Genomic DNA, 7,899 nt, shown 5'->3' with positions numbered 1-7,899 from the left:
GAACTATATAACTATGTATTACTTTACTGAATTAATATTGCTGTTTAAAAAGAATATACTTTTTAATTGTAGGAGGAGGTGGACCACTATAGAGTGGAGTATGCTTCCCGGATACTATTTAGTGAGATGAATAAAGAAAGAGATCGGGCAATTAGGGAGAGTAGTGCTATAAGGCTGTCGAAGCCATCCTCTGTATTATTGAGTCCGTTTTGTCAGATTAATTCTGCTGATATAGAAACTGCGTAATCCAACTGCTGGGTAGTTTGTAAATTGAACAAATGATGTAAATATTTGCCATTTATCAACAACTTCTATTCCATGTATATTTTTTCCCATAGTTAAACTATCTGTGCTGGTAAACTGTCTGTGATGTATTCAAAAGCTGTATTACAGGTGGTAAAATATGAAGGAAAAAACCAAGGCATATATAAACGCAAATTATAAACTGTTACACCCAACGCATCTCTAATAATACACCCAAGATTGCATAAAATATACACCCAAAATGTCTGTGCTGTATTCAAAATGTATGAATTACATGTACTAAAATATGAAGAAAAACATCAAATCAAATATACACCCATAACCTGCGAATTTTTAGAGCTTTTGTTCTATATGAATCTATATATGTGTCTATATGTAAATTGTCAATGAACAAAAATACACGCAAAAGAACAGTGCTTTTACACCCATATTCTATAAAACTATACACCCAAAGAGTTATCCCCTGCTGCTGGTACCCTGAACTGATAATTCATAACGTGTCCTTGATATTGGCTGGAATTTGAATGCGCCGCTGATGCAGTATCAAACAGGTTTATCTGAATATAACACTCACACATTAGCTAACCTATTAACGAGAAAAATAAACTCAATCGTCACAAATTTAAAGAACATTACTTTTACCTCGCTTAAAACTTTCGTCTTCTTCTTCTTTGTGACATTTGCAATCTGTTTCTCCAGCTTTGAACCTAGCCTGTTTTTTGGACGTCCTCTTGTTCGAATCCTTGGCGGGCTTTGAAGCTCGTTAACAGATTCCAAGTTGGCGTCTTCGTGGGATAAAGAAGATGTCCCCTTCCTTTTGGCTTTTAATGCTTCTATCTCGGCCATGACGTTATCGTACGCACGGTGCAGAATTGCAGTCAGCTCCTCCGATTTGGAGGCAAATTCGCAAATATTTTGCAAACCAAAAACCAATTGGTCGAACCTCTTGCTTCTTGGATCCATTAGTGGCTCGTCGTGGCTGCTCTTGATGTGTGTGTGTCGCCTCTTTACCTTCTTGCTCCATCGTTCCAGTATGTATCTAGGTGACACTTGACTTACTTGTTCGAAGCTTAACACGCTTAGTGCGTGACGGCACAGTATCCCTCTCGACTCGAATAATAAGCATTGGCATTTTACCTCGGCTGCAACTGAGTCGTAATTTACCACGAACTTGTTGAATATTGAGTTGGAAACTTGTTCTCCGACTTCGTATACTGAATAGCCTAGAGCGGAATTCTTTAATCTGGTGATGCAATTCGCCTTTCCTCTGAATTGCGCTTGGACTTCCCTAAACTTTGCATGAGTGTACGCCTCTTGAAACTGAGCTTCAATGGAGGATTTGGTTGCACACGGTATGACCGTATGAAAATCTGCAGCATCTGATTCTTTCTCTGCTTGCTCCCTGCTTTCGAGGCAATTATCGTATTGTTTGATGAACTGAATAAGCGAGCTGTTCCGGGTGATATACTTGTTAAAAAATGAATGCATGCTCTCGCTCCTTTGTGTGCTTCTCATCCCTGCCCAGAAGTGGTGATCCAGATAGATAGGAACCCATATGTGACGGTCTTCGTACAGATCTGCATAATACACCCAAACACAGACTCTAAATACACCCGAGGGAACATGCAATTTACACCTCTGCTGTAGATTTTAAAAAGACATTACCTGAAAGCCACTTGTTGTCCGCAAGACCAAAATTCAGTAGAAAATCGTTCCAATTCCTATCGAATGAGTCTTTGCTATGAGAGTTCCAAACAACTTGGCTCATTTCTTGTTCGATATCGGCATGTCCCTTGTACCCGTTTAATTTGCTTGGAATCTTCTTCATGATGTGCCAAATACACCAACGGTGAATTGTCGTTGGCATACAGGCCTCTAAAGCCCTTTTCATTGATGCGCATTGATCGGTGAGAAACCCTTTCGGAGCGTTTCCTCCCATGCAACGAAGCCAGCATTGAAATAACCATTTGAATGATTCAATTTCTTCGTTCTTCATCAAAGAGCATCCAAGAAGTGTTGACTGACCGTGGTGATTCACCCCGACAAAAGAACCACAGACCAAATTATACCTGAAACAAATTACCATGGTCCAGAATGCAAAATCATTAGGTACACCCTAACAAATGCTTCGCATACACCCAACGAAACAGCCAATATACACCTCTGCTGCGGATTCGTAAAAATAAATTAATTTAGCATCATAAACAGGGACAGTTTGTTACTTGTTTGTATTGTAGGTGAAGTCGAATGAAATGACGTCTCCGAAATACTCAAAGGCAGCTCTGCTTCTTGCATCGGCCCAAAAAGCCAGCTTAATCGATTGATCCTCTTCGAGTTGGAGCTCAAAAAAGAAATTCTGATTCTTCTCTTTCATTCTTAACAAATATTTTCCGAATTCCTTTGCATCTTCTTGTTCGGAAACATTCCGCACTTTCCTGGTAATGTAATTCCTCACGTCCTTTTCGATAAAATTTAACTCGCGGTGACCCCCGGCAGCCGCAACAAATGATTGGTAGGTTTTGCTTGGTCTGATACCGGCCTCCTCGTTATTCTCTATCGTACGACGAATGGACATGCTTAGTTCCCTGTGCTGTTTGAGCATCTCTGCTTTCCTTGGACAGCAGGGGGTGTGAATGATCCAGCACAACCTTTGAAATGATCCAAGCACCGACATCCTTGTATATAAGTATATAAATTCTTGCAGGACAGTTTAGACCGGCTGTCGGATTGGTCTTCTCGGTCGGAGATATTTTAGATTTCCATTTTCTCTCTCTGCTACATGTAATCAGTTGATTCTTAATCTCGTTTCCCTTCATATTTGTGCACCGAACTCTTGTAGAGAAACCTGCAGCCTTGGCGTAGTTCCTGTAAAATTTTCCAGCATCTTCAAGGGTGGTAAAGGTCATTCCGACCTTCGGAACAAGCTCGTCATCAACAACCGAGAGAGGCTGCACAATACACCGTGTCAGAACTGTGAATACACCCATAGATATGATTCAAATACACCCAATCATGTCTAATATGATACACCCGAACCGCAACAACTCAACTACACAATGACCTTTAAAGCCATAAACTGTAAATACACAGGCTGCAGAATACACCATTTCAAAAACTAAAAACACACCCAATCATGTCTGATATAATACACCTGAACAACAACAACTCAATTAAAATAACAAAACCAGTACTGTAGATACACCCACACTTCAAGGAAGAATACACCCAAAAAAAGGCCTGATCTACACCCGAGCGTCTGCTATAAATTTCAGGTAATTAATCACAACTAATACATTGAATCGACAGATTCATGTTAACGTGTTAGTTTCACAGTCAATGTTCAGCAATTTTTCAACTACACAATGCTATACAAATTACTGAAAGAAAATTCATTATGTAAATCAAACCTCAGGAACTTCGTTAGATTCAAATTCATAATCCACTTCGCCTGGATTCAGCTGACAATCTGAGGTTGAATGATCCATTATCTTCAAAACGAGTTCAAACTTTGATTTCAGAAAACAACAAATCAAAATAGAAAACGAAGCTCGAGTTGCAGAGAGAGAAAAAGGTAACGTAAACGAAGAACATACCAGTGAGAAAAGGAGAGGAAAAGAACGATGGAGAAGAAGTAGGGAAGACGCGCGAGAAGAAGAATAACCAAATTTCAAAATAACGAAAACGAAGAAGGAAACAAATATTTTAAATTTGGTAGTTAGATATACGCGGGATCTTATATAGCGCGTGTAATCAACGTATGTGGAGGAGCGCGTATTTTAGTTTTATTGTTTAATGAACTTGTAAAGCATACAAGCCCTAATGGCTTGTATGCAGAGCTTTTAATATTGGATTGGAAATGTTTAAGTAATAAATAATAAAAAATATTAATTTGAAAAATTATTTTTTAATTAAATTTAATTAAATATTTGTTTTTTTTTCTTATGTGCGTTTTTATTAATTTTAAACTAAGTTAATTATTAAAATAATTTGGTCATGCAATAGTATTGCCGTAAAAGATTCTTTATTAATATTGTTTGCAAAGAAAAAAAAAATATTTAAGAACGACATTCAACTTATATTGTTGTTAGTAATAATGAGATATAACTATATTTGCATGATGATTTAAATAGATTCAGAAAATAAAATTTATTTAATTTGTTATGATTTGGATAATATCCATAGGTTATTTATTTCAAAAAGAAAAAGTATATGGAACCAAGAAATTATCAGCCAAAAACTAAACAAAATTATATTAATTTAGATTAATAATTAATTTTAAATTTTTTAAATTTAAAATTTAAAAAATTTAAATTTGATTAAGTAAACCTAATTAAAACCTATAAAAATATTTCTCTTCTCTCTCACATTAATCTACCCACCTCCAACAATCACACACACAGATCTCTCTCTCACCGTCAGGCCCTCTCTGCCTCTCCACTGCGACCCACTCCTCTTCTATCACCGACATCTGGTAACACTGGTGATCGTTATTATGAGGATTGTAATTCAAAGAGATTAAGTGCAGATGAAGGGTGTAATTCAAAGAGATTAAGTGCAGATGAAGGGTGTAACAATGGTTTTCAAGTGGAGGCTAAAGGTTCTTGTAGATCTACAGAAGTTGCTTCCAAAGAGACTAGAATATGCAAGACTGGAGGCTCTCCCTTGCAAATGGTGAGGGTTTGGCAAGGTCATGTTCACTGTATAGTCGATCCTTGGATGGCACAAGAAGTGATGAATTGGGGAATCTTGCGGTGAAAACTGGCCACAATTTTAAAAATGGTTTTTTCACCATTAATGTGTGTTCTCAGCCTCAAAATATCCTTTCACTCATGTCAAACCAGAAAATGCAATTTCCAATGTTCCAAGGTCCTACAACAATGAGTTACTTCCATCAAAATCCAGTTTCATGGCCGGCAGCTCCTACAAATGGCTTGATGCCCTACCCACACCCGATTCATTATTTATATGCTGGCCCTCTTGGATATGGTTTGAATGAGGATTAAAGAGACTACAAACTACACAATTACAGAAATATAAAAAAACATTCATTTAATATGAAAAAAAATTTTAATACTTAACAAAAAAAATATCCAGTTATATTTTAGTAAAAATAATTAAATATTTATAAAATTTAAAAACAATATAAAATTCTTAAAGAAATAGAGACATTCACATTTGCAATACAAAAAAATTCGAAAAATATATAAAAGAACATCCATTTAGTATGAAAAAGAAACATTCTAATACTTAGTAGAAGAAACATTCATATATATTAACTCGTATAGATTTTGAATTCACCCAAAGGTATTTGGCTGATTTTTTGCTAATACGTCCATTTTAGTTCCCTAGCATTGTTCTTTCAAAAATTGTTTTATTTAATTAACAAAAATTTGTTGACCTATATTAAAAAAAGTGTAATTTCATTTTTCTTTTGTCAACGTTCACACCTAATTACGTTTGGTCTTAGAAATAACTTAGGCCATATTTTGAAAAAACAAATATCATTTGAAATCTTAAACCCTAAATAAAACAAAGTTTGTCGTATCTTTTGTGTTGTTTACGTTATGCAAATTTTTACATGAATAAAAAAGATAAAATTATATAAATTTTATCTGAAAAATATAGAACTTTTAGATACATATAAAAATTGTTACTCTACTCCTCTTTATCTGTTTTTTAGATTCTGTAGATTTTTTTAGTTGAAAGCAATGAAAAAAAAATATAAATTATACTTGAAAACCTAAAAATTTTAGCTGGACGAACAAAAGTTGATTTGAACTGCGCTAATCTTTGGAAGGGATTAACAAAGAAGATCCACTAAACTTTTACAAAATTAAACAAAAATTTTTGCTATACAAATACTAAAGCTGTCTCCAATTTTGAGAATGAAAAAAAATAAGACACTAAAGAATAGGATACAAAAAACTAATACGAAAAATAATTAGTGTTCTTGTATTTTATTTGGTAATAAAGTAGAACAAATTATAAAAATCTAATTTATTCTCACTTTTATTTTTTTTATAATTATATGATATTTATTAATATTAGTATATACGGGAGTAATCATCCTGTTTTTACTCATCCAATATCATGATCTAATTTTTTATCCCTTTATCACTATCATCATCATTTTTTGCACACTCCTCAAAAACATATTTCTACGGTTTATGTCATCACTTTTCAAAATTTTTCAAAATTTTCATCCATAATTAATTGTCATGGGCTTCCAAAATCCAACCAACGGCTTAAAAATTTTTTTCAATGTTTTATTCAGCCCATTAGATGCAGGTCTCTATTTTTCCCAAAGAAATCATTAGTAAATTGGAGTCTATGATGAGGAATTTTCTTTGGAAAGGACAAGTTGATGGAAGAGGATTGAATCTTGTTAGTTGGAAGGTACTGGTTACTCCAAAAAAATATGGAGGTTTAGGGATTAGAGATCCTTATTGTATAAATATTGCTCTTCTTGGGAAGCTAGTTTGGACTTTCTTCTAGCAGCCAAACAAGCTATAGGTCCAATTGTTGGATGCCAAATACCGATCATCTCTATATGGCTGTTTTAGTTATCCTAAGAACAAGGACTCTCCCATTTGGAGGTGTCTTTGCAAGGCTTGGGAAGTGTTGAAGGATGGGTTTGCTTGGTGTATTGGAGATTTGAACCAGAATTTTTAGTTTTCTAGCTGGAGAAAAGAAGGACGGTTATCTAATGAAATCGATTATGTTCACATTTCTGATTCGAATCTCCGGATACAAGATATTTGGTCGGTTGGTAGGTGGCATTTGGATACTCTTTATTCTCCTTTATCTCAAAATCTGAAAGATAATATTCTTTCTTACAATCCAGATGAACAAGCAGGTCCGGAAGTGGGTTGGTATTGAAGTGGGTCTGCTGCCAAAGTCTATAACTCTCGCAATGGTTACTTGTGGTTGTGTAAGCAGCTATGTGGTTGGGAGGAGAGGGAGAATTGGCTTTGGCTTTGGTGCCAGCTTGTTCCGGAAAAGCATAAATTTTTGGCTTGGTTGTGTCTTAAGGAGGCTCTTCCTACTGCAAGTTTTCGCTTTAGAAGAGGGATGTCGTCGTCGGATAAGTGTCCAAGATGTCTTTCTAGCCAGGAATCAGTTTTACATTGTATTCGGGATTGTCCAAAAGCTCAGCTTGGCTGGCATAGGTTGGATATTTCTTGTCATCCTTTGGATTTGAAGAACTGGTTCTTGTATCATAGCAAAGAGCATCAGCTTCTTTCACCTTGGGAGGAGTTTAAGAGTAGTCTTAAACGGGACTGTCCCTCTATTTAGGCAATTCCTTGTTTTGTTTTTCTTTGTTTAATTTATTTCAGTCACCAACAAAAAAATCACACATTTAATAAAATTTTGTTAAATTGTTAACACTCCATAGAACCAAATACGAGACCTGCTCCCCACCTACTGCTGTCAGCCTTTCTATCAGCTCACCTGTTTCAATGACACAGGGATCCCATGCACGCGTCGAAACTGCATCCCGTCCACGTCGGATCCATACCTCTGGATATCTAAAAATCATAAATTGAAAAAGATTTTATTAAAAATTAAAAAAATTTAAAATATATTTAGTTTGTATTTTTTATTTTTATTTAAATTTTTGTAAAAAAAATAATA

Source organism: Arachis ipaensis, chromosome B05 (assembly GCF_000816755.2).
Source record: "Arachis ipaensis cultivar K30076 chromosome B05, Araip1.1, whole genome shotgun sequence".
Taxonomy (NCBI): Eukaryota; Viridiplantae; Streptophyta; class Magnoliopsida; order Fabales; family Fabaceae; genus Arachis; species Arachis ipaensis.
The sequence above is the reverse complement of the archived record's forward strand: the minus strand, read 5'-3'. Positions refer to the sequence as shown.